Source organism: Hyperolius riggenbachi, chromosome 3 (genome assembly GCF_040937935.1).
Source record: "Hyperolius riggenbachi isolate aHypRig1 chromosome 3, aHypRig1.pri, whole genome shotgun sequence".
Classification (NCBI taxonomy): Eukaryota; Metazoa; Chordata; class Amphibia; order Anura; family Hyperoliidae; genus Hyperolius; species Hyperolius riggenbachi.
In genome coordinates this window covers 60,871,350-60,884,728 of record NC_090648.1, presented here as the reverse complement: position 1 = coordinate 60,884,728, position 13,379 = coordinate 60,871,350, and the positions used below count along the sequence as shown (strand labels likewise).

Here is a 13,379-nt window from a genome sequence, read left to right as displayed (position 1 = left end):
CGGGTGGATGGCGATTGTTATCCACAGCAGGAGTACCGGGTGAGCATTTTTAGTAGCCTTTGAGACTGTTGGGGCCTGGTTATGGTCTAAGTACACATTCAGGAATTATAGAAATTAGGGACTCCATATATACTGGGAGATTATATAGAATGTAATGGAATGGATGAATAGGTCAAGTGGGATATATACACGTGAATGTTCACTAATTGGTGTTTGTACCGATATTATGGAATATGGGGGTAGGTCACTAATGAGGTTTGAAATATGAATCAGCATAGGTGGGGTTAAGATGATAAGTTCAGAGTAATGAGGCTCAGTGGGTGTGGTTATGGTGAGAATTACGATAAGTGGGTATAATGATAATGGTTGTACGTTTATAGGGGGGTTGGTAATAAAGTTAATATTAGCACTTGGTGGATTTAACAGATGGCACATATCCATAATGAGGACAAAGGCACAATACGGGGAAATAATCAACATAAAGTAGGTCTAAGTTTTTTTGGGCCTTTAAATAATTATATGTAAGGTGGAATTATGCACCAAAGTGGGTACTGCACGCTAATGGATATGAATATGGTACAACATATAAGATATGGGGAATGTATGCACTTATAGTAAGTATGTGTGCATACAAAAAGAAGGTATGATATATATATTTGGAGTAGGAGCACTTATGGTGTGTATATATATATATATATATACACATATATATAAGGGGGTTTGGGTTTGCTGGGGAGGTGGGAGGGGTTGGTTGGGCTGGGTGGGGATATGGTGTGTGATGGGTGGTGTGGGGGTGCGGAATTGTGTTGGGGGCGGCAACCTGCAATAGTAAATATACGGCGAGATCATGAGGGGTTTGAGTAGAGGTGAATCCCGGCCACTGACTAAATGTGCAGCCCTCGCGAGAGGTGCTGAGGGTTGTGGGTAATGTAGTTTGCTCGCACAGCAATGTAGCAAGTTCTCACGATAGAGCGAGACTTGGTGAGATCACGAGGGGTCTGAGTAGAGGTGAATCCCGGCCTTTGATTAAATGTGCAGCCCTCGCGAGAGGTGTGGAGGGCTATGGGTAATGTAGTTTTGCTCGCATTACAATGTAGCAAGTTCTCGCGATATAGCGAGACTTGGGGCACTGTGGAGAATGGAGTCCTGGCGTGGGGGATTGCCCAGAACGAGTGTACATCAGGCTGGTAAGATTCTCACGTTATGGGCTGTCCAGAGTCTCGCGAGAGGGCGAGCACAGGGCATTATGGGTAATGTAGTCCTGGGAAGAATGGGGAATGAGTTCTAAAAAGATCTCGATAGAAGTATCAGGTATATATAGCGGATTACTAACTATAAAATGAGGATATAACAGGCAACATATGGTGTTTTAGATGTTAATACTTTTAGATGGTTAATTTTAGGAATGTTATCATGTTTGTTAACCACGAGAGTGGAATATGCAAATGAGCTATGTGAGTATATGAGACCGCTGGGTCGCTTCCTGACCAATAGCCCCTGATGAGTCGTATGACGTAACGCGTAGGGCGGAGCCTGGAAGGGAGGCGACCAGCAGCAGGAGGAGACGTCCCCTGATCGTTTTAAACTTATATGCGCTTTTTATTCATGTGTTTGTGAGTACAATTCTTATTTTTTACAATAAAACTGTGGGTTTTACACTATCAGAAGCCTTTCAGTTTCTAGATATTTGCCTGATACCATGTCATAAGAGGTGGACTGTATCTGCAAGCACTGTGACTGAGACTGCACACCCATAAAGCGAGGACAGCTGTCTGTGAGTGTGGACAGCAGCAGTAAAGGGTGAGCAGGAGATCAATAGAGATATTGCTGTGGAAAGCTAGCTTTGTTACAGACATACTTGCACTATGATACTATTTTTTTGGTCTTTTTGAGATTGGATACGATCTGATCGTTGGGAAGAGGTTGGCTAACCTCATAAAGTGCGGTTGCTGTCTGTAGGGCTGGGCAGCATTGCAACAAGGTGAGCGTGCCAATTGTTGGCTGATGGTCTCTCACATAGAGGTGAATCCACAGTAGAAGCCGCACAACCGGGCCCCATAGGGTGATGGTCCCTGTGTTCTGATATAAACAGGATTGCACTATGAATTTTTCCTTGTCTTTCCTTCCATACATGTGAATTCTTCGCCACGGGTGGAATATCTGGAGTGTCTGGACATTGGACGTTGAAAAGCAAAGTAGATTGCCTATAAGGACTGTCTTAACAGGTCTTGGACACTGGGAGGGGGTAGCGCACTCCATTTTGTGTATTGCATTGATTTCTGAGATGTACATGTAGCATCTGGGTTGAGTTGCAGCAGGCCCTGGGATAGAGGGGAGTGGGAGAGGAGGGGAGCGCAATTAAGAAAATATATCAAGCTCAGGTAATGACGATGAAATGGAAGCGCGAGTCAGTGATAGGTGGTATTAAAGGGAACCTTAACTGAGTGGGATATGGATGTTTCCTTTTAAGGACCAGGGGATTTTTATGTGATCTGTGCTGGGTGGGCTCTTCAGCCCCCAGCACAGATCGTATTGCAGGCAGGGCGATCAGACTTCCCCCCTTTTTTTCCCACTAGGGGGATGTCCTGCTGGGGGGTCTGACCGCCGCCGCGCTGTTGTGCCTTGCGGGGGGGCTCCTCAAAGCCCCCCTCCACAACGCTATTCCCCCCTCCCTCTCCTTTCCTTCCTCTCCTCCTCACTATGGGCGGTACAGGACAGCGATCCGTCCTGTACCGCCTCAGATAGGCTTCAGCCTATCAGACGGCGGCGATCCCCGGCCAATCAGAGGCCGGGGATCACCGATCTCCTTTATGGCGCTGCTGTGACAGCAGCGCCATACGATGTAAACACCGGGGATTACTTCCCTGGGTGTTTACATTTAGCCTGCGAGCCGCGATTGGAGGCTCGCAGGCTGTTCACGGAGCCCACCGCCGTGAACGGACAGGAAACAGCCGCTCGAACAAGCGGCCATTTACATGGAAATCCACATGTGACCAGCCGCCGCGTATCGGCATTAGCTGGTCGTTAAGTGATTAACCTCCTTGGCGGTATGAAAAATACCGCCAGGAGGGAGCGCAGCAGTTTTTTTTTAAATTTTTTTTTTTTTTTATCATGTAGCGAGCCGAGGGCTCGCTACATGATAGCCGCTGCTGAGCGGCATCCCCCCGCCCGCTTCGATCGCCTTCGGCGATCTCCGATCAGGAAATCCCGTTCATAGAACGGGATTACCTGGAGGGCTTCCCCCGTCGCCATGGCGACGGGGCGGGATGACGTCACCGACGTCGGGACGTCATTGGGAGTCCCGGGCCACCCCTCGGCGCTGCCTGGCACTGATTGGCCAGGCAGCGCTGGGGTCTGGAGGGGGGGGGGGCCCGCGCCGCAGCAGATAGCGGCGATCAGGCAGGGGCCGGCGGCGATCAGAGTGCTGGCGCAGCTAGCAAAGTGCTAGCTGCGTCCAGCAAAGCAAAAATTATGAAAATCGGCCCAGCAGGGCCTGAGCGGCACCCTCCGGCGGCTTACCCCGTGTCACACACGGGGTTACCGCCAAGGAGGTTAAACAATACCAGTTGCTTGTCAGTCCTGCTGATCTCTTTGGCTGTAGTAATGGCTGAATCACACACCTGAAACAAGCATGCAGCTAATCCAGTCTGGCTTCAGTCAGAGCACCTGATCTTTATGCTTGTTGAGGGGCTGTTGCTAAAAGTATTAGCGACACAGGATCAGCAGGAGAGTCAGGCACCTGGTATTATTTTAAAAGGAAAAATCCACATCCTTCTTAGTTTAGGTTCCCTTTAAAAACGCCACCCTCAACATCAGTTTAGAGACGATTATTTTAGTTCCACATAGATCAATATGCACTGCTGTCTTATCTTCCTAACCTATTCGTAAATGTAATTGTAACAGCACCAATGGTTCGGTCGATGTGCTTGAATCGCCTTTGGAGTCACAAGATACCAATCCATTAACTCCATCAGATTAGCACCATCTAAAATAGATTTTTATTGAGTAATCTTCAGATAAAAATGCATCAAATTAAAATCCACATGTGGGTATGCCTAGGATGACGCACAGGCGTTTCGGGCCACTCTCAGTCCTTTTTCAATGCATTGTGGGCCTGGCATGATTTGAAAAAGGACTGAGAGCGGCCCGAAACGCCTGTAGCAAAAAAAAGTGCCTCAAATGGCTACTTACCCTAATAATCTAGAGGCTTCCTCCATAGGTAGGTGGGGATGGGTCCCTTTAGCATAGGTAGGTGGGGATGGGTCCCTTTAGCATAGGTAGGTAGGTGGGGATGGGTCCCTTTAGAATAGGTAGGTAGGTGGGTGGGGATGGGTCCCTTTAGCATAGGTAGGTAGGTAGGTGGGAAAGGGTCCCTTTAGCATAGGTAGGTGGGGATGGGTCCCTTTAGCATAGGTAGGTGGGGATGGGTGCCATTAGCATAGGTAGGTGGGGATGGGTCCCTTTAGTATAGGTAGGTGGGGAAGGGTCTCATTAGCATAGGTGGGTGGGGATGGGTCCCTTTAGTATAGGTAGGTGGGGATGGGTCTCATTAGCATAGGTAGGTAGGTGGGGATGGGTCCCTTTAGCGTAGGTAGGTAGGTGGGTGGGGATGGGTCCCTTTAGCGTAGGTAGGTAGGTGGGTGGGGATGGGTCCCTTTGGCATAGGTAGGTAGGTGGGGATGGGTCCCTTTAGCGTAGGTAGGTGGGTGGGGATGGGTCCCTTTGGCATAGGTAGGTAGGTGGGGATGGGTCCCTTTAGCGTAGGTAGGTAGGTGGGGATGGGTCCCTGTAGCATAGGTAGGTAGGTGGGTGGGTGGGTCCCTTTGGCATAGGTAGGTAGGTGGGGATAGGTGCCTCTAGCGTAGGTAGGTAGGGATAGGTGCCATTAGCGTAGGTAGGATGGGTGCTCAATCACTTACCTCTCTCCAGTGGTGATGTCTGGTCTCCCCTCTCGGAGCGCTCCGGTGTAGTGTCAGCTACTGCAGCCCCTCACGTTGTGCAGCCCCGCATGCGCAATAGGAGCCTGCGTCCCATTAAATTGTCCAGCGTGTGTGCGTGTGCCCGGCGCCGCCCCCAGCCAGCCATGACGTTGCGTCATGGCCTCTTCAGCCGCGCCTCCTCTCTCTTCCCCGCTTCTTATTGGCCGGCGGCTGGCAGCAAAATATGATGGGAAAGCTGCCGGCCGCAAATTCTGATGGGACGCGGCCAAGAGGCCGCGATCTACCAAATAGGAGGTCGACCTATTGGGCACCCCCGTCTTAGAGTAATTCTGGGGACTGCACTAGGCAGTTTCTTTAGTACCGTTAGGATTGCTTATCTGTTTGTTTGTCTGTTGCGACTGTCCTGTCCCAGCGGTGGTCGATAGGAAGTCGTTCTGTGTGTCTGGGTGCTAACCGGAACAGCGGTTGTTGCTGGTAGCCCCTTCTGACCTGTCTTCCCTGGATCGCACTCGCTTTGCGCTAGTGCTGTGGATCCTTCTGTTCTGCCTCCCTGGATCGTACTAGCCACTTTTCGCTAGTGCTGTGGATCCTTCTGTTCTGTCTCCCTGGATCGTACTAGCCACTTTTCGCTAGTGCTGTGGATCCTTCTGTTCTGCTACTCTGTACCTGGATCGCACTGGCATCCTGCGCTAGTGCTGTGGATCCTTCTGATCTGTCTCCCTGGATCGCACTAACCGCTAGCGGTAGCGGCTGTGGATCTTTCTGATCTGTGTTTCTGCTTGGATCACACTTGCTCTGACGGAAGAGCGGTGGATCCTTTCTGCCTAGTTCCTGTTTCACGTTTGTCTGTCTTGTCTGATACGAACGCTTGCTGTAGGCTCGGTGAGGTAACCGTTAAGCAAGCGCTCGCGTTCTCCGTTTTGTGTTTGTCTGTCTTTGGTTAGTTAGGCGTGCTTGTCTCTGTTGTGCGTAACACGCGGAGACCGCGCACGAACGCGTGCACTGTTGCGAATGAGTGCGGTGTTCGCGTTCAGCTAGCGTTTGTTATTTTCTTTATCTTTCTCTTTGTATGATTTGCTGTGCCTTTGCTACCCTTGTGCTCTGTCCTGCTCAGTCTTGTGTCGCTATTGGCAATCGCCATTCTTGCAATTGCGTTTCCTACTTCGTTTCCGCCGTTGTGTGTTCGCCGTCGTTGGGTGGTGACTAGTTTGGTGGGCACACATTGGTTCTGTCTCTTTGCTCTGTTCCCTGTGGGCTATCCAGCCCTGCCTGATCGTACCTTGTCCTGGATCTGTACAATTCCCATTTGGCATCTGTGGCTGTGCAGCGGCTGTGTTCGCCTGCACTCCACAGCGCCATCTGCCGGTGGGAATGGCCCTCTGCGGGTGCATAGCACCTAGCCTGGGTGTCCTCAATTATACGCTTGTGGAGGAAATCCGCTGCGTCAGCGCACGTCTGGTGCGCTGACCACGGAGACGATTCCACATTCGTTACACCACCCTTCTAAACTGACCAACGAAATTCTTCCTCAGGGAGGATTCTTATTGATTTAAACCCTGGACCAATTGGGAGCCCAGACATTTTGCATATATTACAATGGCTTGACTGTAGTAAATCTGTGCTCAAATGTTTACACAGATTTGTTAACCAGTTGCAGAGACGTGTTTTCTGGCCCCTTAAAGGATACCTAAAGTGACATGTGACATGATGAGATAGACATGTGTATGTACAGTGCCTAGCACACAAATAACTATGATGTGTTCCCTTTTTTCTTTCTCCGTCTGAAAGAGTTAAATATCAGGTATGTAAGTGGCTGGCTCAGTCCTGACTCAGACAGGAAGTGACTACAGTGTGACCCTCACTGATAAGAAATTCCCTTTATCTCTTTCTTGCTCTCAGAAGCCATTTTCTGCTAGGAAAATGTTTTATAGTTGAAATTTCTTATCAGTGAGGGTCACACTGTAGTCACTTCCTGTCTGAGTCAGGACTGAGTCAGCCACTTACATACCTGATATTTAACTCTTTCAGACGGAGAAAGAAAAAAAGGGAACACAGCATAGTTATTTGTGTGCTAGGCACTGTACATACACATGTCTATCTCATCATGTCACATATCACTTCAAGTATTCTTTAAGGACCAGAGACTCTTTTTTTTTTATTTTTTCCTGGAATGGCTCTGTAATCACTGTGATTGGCTCACAGTGATCACGAGGTTAGGAGCCAATAAAATTAGCTCATTAACAGTGCATGAAGCTCTGCTATCAGCGAGACAGCAGAGCGATCAGGCTGCAGTGACATCAGAGTGGCGCGTAGGGCAAAAGTGATGGGTCCATGCGGTGGGGTAGCTGAAATCTACACCCTGGCAGCAGGGCCGGCGCTACCATAGAGGCAAAGGAGGCAGCTGCCCCAGGACCCCAGAGCTTGTAGGGGCCCCCAGTGGCTACAAGAGGAAACATTTTTTTTTTCAAATCGGCCTTATAGTTTTTGAGAAAATCGATTTTAAAGTTTCAAAGGAAAAAAAATACACATTTAAAAACCTGCCGACTTTAATGGTTAATAGCAAATCCACCTTAAATGCTAGAAACCCTAAATTTGCAGGATATGTTAAGGAGATCATTAGGAATAAGAGGAAAAAACAATTTTTCAAAAAGACGTTATAGTTTTTGAGAAAATCGATTTTAAAATTTCGTAGGAAAAAAGTATACTTTTAAATGCGGTAAATGTCACTTTTAGTAGAAACCTAACGGTAGTGTAATTTTACATGCATCAAACGAAAGAGCAATAAATTTCCTGACGGGGTTTCCAGGGGGTCTATATGCAGCCGCAGCGCTTTGGCCAGGGATCGCTATACAGCCGCAATATGGCTGTATGAAGATCCCTGGCATTTTTTCCTATTTTCTCAATTTTTTTTTTATGTTTAGAGTGTGGGAATTTTTTTTTTTTTAAATTATGTGGGGTCCCCCCTCCTGAAACTTTTTAACCCCTTGTCCCCCATGCAGGCTGGGATAGCCAGAATGTGGAGCTCCGATCGATTGGGACTTCACACCCTGACTATACCAGCTGCAAAAAAGGTCCCTAATGCCGATTTTTGTTCCGGGGTATATGTTGGGGGGGCCCCCCAGGTTTATTTTGCCCTGGGGCCCCATTGTTGCTTAAACCGGCCCTGCCTGGCAGGAATAACAGGACACAAACAGGGCGTAGATTTCAATTACTGCCGACAACAAGAGAGATGAAGCAACAAAACAGTAAAGATAGTACATAAAGAGCAGTCCGTGCACCGCTTCCTAAAACACATTTATTCTTCCAGTGTTGAAAATTCAGCAGATAGAAAGGCACATGTACATCACAGCTTAATCTTCTTAAACACTTTCGTGGATACTTCTAACCTGTGCCATGGACGGGTGCGGGAGGGTGACCAGGGGATAATAGGACTGCGCGACAGCCGTTTCGTGCCGGTGCGGCGCTTGCTCACGTGCAGTTGTCCTTGGGCGAATGGCGGCGTGTACGGGCTTCCGTAATGTTACTCGGAAGCCCCGCCCACCACGCACGCCATTGGCCCCTGTGTGCTGGAAGGTGATTGTGCAAGGGGGTGAGTGGGTGGAGTCCGGCCTGTGACGTCTCCTGCATCTATGGTCGCCATGCCAATCAGGCACACGTGGGTAAGTGTATCAGGTCGCCATAGCTTGGCGAATACAAGTGACGTGCATACTTAATACAAGCATCCCGTGATAGTGCTCAATAAACATTTCGTGACCTATATATAAACAAATCAATACATTACAACTTCACAACTTAAACATTTGTGCATTCATTGTGCCTTGGCTGTGCAAACCACATTACATGACTGTCAGCACTGTGCCTCGAATCCCACCTGCTTTCTCAATTATGATTAAAAAAAACCTTTATTAGACCATATATCTAAAATCACCCTCTTCCCCTGCTAAAAATCACTTGAGGTTGGGAGAACATGAGAGAGACAGAATCCAGTCCACGAACATTGCACTACGTGACCCTCTATTGCACCTCCACTATACCTGTCCCTATACAACTGGACTAATCCCTAATACATCTGCATATTCTGGGATTCCTAATAGAGTGCAAAAAAGGGGGGGGGGGAAGAAGGTTCTAAACCCCCTCACTACCTATATTGGAGGGCGTAAACACCTCTATGTTCAATTTGGTTCAGGGGTCCTCTGTGTTAACCCGGGGACAGAAACGCTACGGCCTGGGAAAGGGGGGGGAGGAGGGGACAGAAGGTGGGCCTTCTTTGCACCTCCAGGGGCGGAACTCCTCTAAGCCACACAGGTACTACAGGTCCGCGGCAGTGCAACTGCACGGTGGGTCTACCCCGGTGGGGGGGGGGGAGGGAAACAACATGGGGCTGCGCTTGCTTCCCATGGAGCACCCACCCACCCCCCAGGGCAAAGGACGGGGGTATGACCTCCACCTCTCCCTGGGACCAACTTGGTCCTCCTTGCCACCCGCAGGTCAACAGAACCTGCCCGACCACAGTCTGTTCCCAAAGGTGCCTCGCTCCAGGATTCCCCACCCTCAGGACTCTGGTCCTGCTGTGGGGCACGTACCCCTAGATCCTGACGTGTATCTACCGAGCAGGACTGTCCCCTGAGGAAAGCACAGAGAAAGGGAAGGGAGAGGAGAGAAGTAAGGTGGGGGCAGCAGCTCCCAGGCGGAACCTCCTCTGCCTGTATTTTTGCCGACAGAGAGAACGTATGGACAAAGGTATGCATGAGGGGAGGGGATCAGGCCGGGGACGGGGTGGTGTGGGTCTAAAGAATAGCCGGGGATGGGGGGGGGAAAAAACTTCACCCCCCATCCCACACCAGTCGTGTGAGGACAGGGGGCATGTCGACGCTAAGGGTCAAGGAAGCATGATAGCTCCAGTCTGTCATTGAGGCCAACAGGCCCCATTGCCTCCGTACGTAAGATCAGGCGTGATTCGCGTCGGGTCAGTTCCTGATCCCTGTTGCCTCCTCTTCTTGAGTTAGCAACATGCAGGAGTCCCGCGAATTTCAAACATTTGGCTTTACCTCCATGTGACTCCCTGATGTGTTCGATCAGGCGTGGGCACCCCTTCCCTGACTTAATAGATTTGAGATGCTCTCCCACCCTTTCCTTCAGTGGCCTGGTTGTTTTGCCTATGTCTACCCGGAGGGTTCACCAGTGACTTGTGCAGCTGGATAATGGCAACCAATATGAGCGCCTGGACCGCAATCCCACTATAAAGTACCAGGCGACTCTCCGCACTTTGTTAAGGCGGGGAGTCGAGTTGGGGTACATGCCGCAGAGATTGGCCACAGACCTATTACCCGTGTCCCCTCGGTATCCAGTGTGGTACCACCTTCCCAAATTGCACAAGTCAATGGTGAATTGGTCACTCATTACCAGAGACCCTGCCCTACAAAAAATATTTCCTGATCCCCCACGAGTGGTGCATAGGAGGGCCCCCACATTAGGGGATATCCTGACACGTAGCGAATACCGTTCCATCACACCCAACAATTGGCTGACCAGGGAACGCCCCAAGGGAAACCATAGGTGTGGCAGATGTAAATACTGCCCGCAGATGTTGGAGGGTACCAACCTTAGATTGGGGGGCATCCAGTGGGAGGTGAGAGCTTTCATCACATGTCAGACAAAGTTTGTCTCCTATGTCATGTTCTGCCCCTGTCACTTCTTTTACATAGGCAAAACAACCAGGCCACTGAAGGAAAGGGTGGGAGAGCATCTCAAATCTATTAAGTCAGGGAAGGGGTGCCCACGCCTGATCGAACACATCAGGGAGTCACATGGAGGTAAAGCCAAATGTTTGAAATTCGCGGGACTCCTGCATGTTGCTAACTCAAGAAGAGGAGGCAACAGGGATCAGGAACTGACCCGACGCGAATCACGCCTGATCTTACGTACGGAGGCAATGGGGCCTGTTGGCCTCAATGACAGACTGGAGCTATCATGCTTCCTTGACCCTTAGCGTCGACATGCCCCCTGTCCTCACACGACTGGTGTGGGATGGGGGGTGAAGTTTTTTTCCCCCCCCATCCCCGGCTATTCTTTAGACCCACACCATCCCGTCCCCGGCCTGATCCCCTCCCCTCATGCATACCTTTGTCCATACGTTCTCTCTGTCGGCAAAAATACTGGCAGAGGAGGTTCCGCCTGGGAGCTGCTGCCCCCACCTTACTTCTCTCCTCTCCCTTCCCTTTCTCTGTGCTTTTCTCAGGGGACAGTCCTGCTCGGTAGATACACGTCAGGATCTAGGGGTACGTGCCCCACAGCAGGACCAGAGTCCTGAGGGTGGGGAATCCTGGAGCGAGGCACTTTTGGGGACAGACTGTGGTCGGGCAGGTGCTGTTGACCTGCGGGTGGCAAGGAGGACCAAGTTGGTCCCAGGGAGGGGTGGAGGTCATACCCCCGTCCTTTGCCCTGGGGGGTGGGTGGGTGCTCCATGGGAAGCAAGCGCAGCCCCATGTTGTTTCCCTCCCCCCCCCCACCGGGGTAGACCCACCGTGCAGTTGCACTGCCGCGGACCTGTAGTACCTGTGTGGCTTAGAGGAGTTCCGCCCCTGGAGGTGCAAAGAAGGCCCACCTTCTGTCCCCTCCTCCCCCCCCTTTCCCAGGCCGTAGCGTTTCTGTCCCCGGGTTAACACAGAGGACCCCTGAACCAAATTGAACATAGAGGTGTTTACGCCCTCCAATATAGGTAGTGAGGGGGTTTAGAACCTTCTTCCCCCCCTTTTTTGCACTCTATTAGGAATCCCAGAATATGCAGATGTATTAGGGATTAGTCCAGTTGTATAGGGACAGGTATAGTGGAGGTGCAATAGAGGGTCACGTAGTGCAATGTTCGTGGACTGGATTCTGTCTCTCTCATGTTCTCCCAACCTCAAGTGATTTTTAGCAGGGGAAGAGGGTGATTTTAGATATATGGTCTAATAAAGTTTTTTTTAATCATAATTGAGAAAGCAGGTGGGATTCGAGGCACAGTGCTGACAGTCATGTAATGTGGTTTGCACAGCCAAGGCACAATGAATGCACAAATGTTTAAGTTGTGAAGTTGTAATGTATTGATTTGTTTATATATAGGTCACGAAATGTTTATTGAGCACTATCACGGGATGCTTGTATTAAGTATGCACGTCACTTGTATTCGCCAAGCTATGGCGACCTGATACACTTACCCACGTGTGCCTGATTGGCATGGCGACCATAGATGCAGGAGACGTCACAGGCCGGACTCCACCCACTCACCCCCTTGCACAATCACCTTCCAGCACACAGGGGCCAATGGCGTGCGTGGTGGGCGGGGCTTCCGAGTAACATTACGGAAGCCCGTACACGCCGCCATTCGCCCAAGGACAACTGCACGTGAGCAAGCGCCGCACCGGCACGAAACGGCTGTCGCGCAGTCCTATTATCCCCTGGTCACCCTCCCGCACCCGTCCATGGCACAGGTTAGAAGTATCCACGAAAGTGTTTAAGAAGATTAAGCTGTGATGTACATGTGCCTTTCTATCTGCTGAATTTTCAACACTGGAAGAATAAATGTGTTTTAGGAAGCGGTGCACGGACTGCTCTTTATGTACTGTTTCTAATGTGTTGATCCTATAGCCTGCTTGCACGCTTCCACATATAAAGGATCCAGGTTGCAGCGGGGAATTCTGAAAGGGACGGGATTGTTTACTACCACAGGTGCAGCAGACCTTTTCTTCCCCCGCCACTGAGTGCCGGGCAGCCACCCCCTTTTTTTGTGTAAAACAGTAAAGATGCCCCTGTCCCAACTTTTTTTTTTTTTTTAATGTGCAGCTGGCATAAAATTCAAAATTAGAATTTTTTTTACAAAATATATTATTCAGTTTCATCATGTGTGGTTGTCTTTGTACCAGCTTCAATTAAATTTAGGGTTTACGGTTTACATAGTGTGATAACTTATTTGGAAATAAGGTTGCGACTTAGATTGAGGCAGTACCCCAATTAAAATACAAGTTTAGGTTATCATGAAAGAGGGTTACAATTACCTTTTTTTTTCATTTTGTGTCCTATTTCAATGGATTTTCCCTCACTTCTTGTCCCTAGCATCTCCATCTCATATCAGCAGTGGCTTTCCTAGGGACCTATTTTCATCAGTTTTTAAAGGGAACCAGAGAGGAAGCACCCTTGTGTATTTTACCATGTATATCAGTAAGAACATTAGAGAAAACACTTACCATGCTCTCTGTTTCCTCCTCACTGCTAAAAGTGTCTGTTAACAGCAGTCACAAGAATCCCAGACTGAGCAATTAAATCTGGCTTTGCTGGGAATGATTATTGCTGAGTCATTATAGCAAAGCCACAAGGGGGCAGGCTTGGGCTTGAAATAACACCACAGAAGACAGACTTAGCTATAATCTTTCTGTAGCAAAGCTAGACGGAGCAGCCTGAATT

The 13,379-nt window shown here is 49.5% G+C and overlaps 1 protein-coding gene across 4 annotated transcripts in view; it reads right to left on the bottom strand.

Annotated features, from left to right (window-relative positions):
* LOC137562642 (NACHT, LRR and PYD domains-containing protein 3-like) overlaps positions 1-13,379 on the bottom strand; it is a 158,170-nt gene that overhangs the window by 36,667 nt on the left and 108,124 nt on the right. The gene's annotated exons all lie outside the window — the stretch shown is intronic.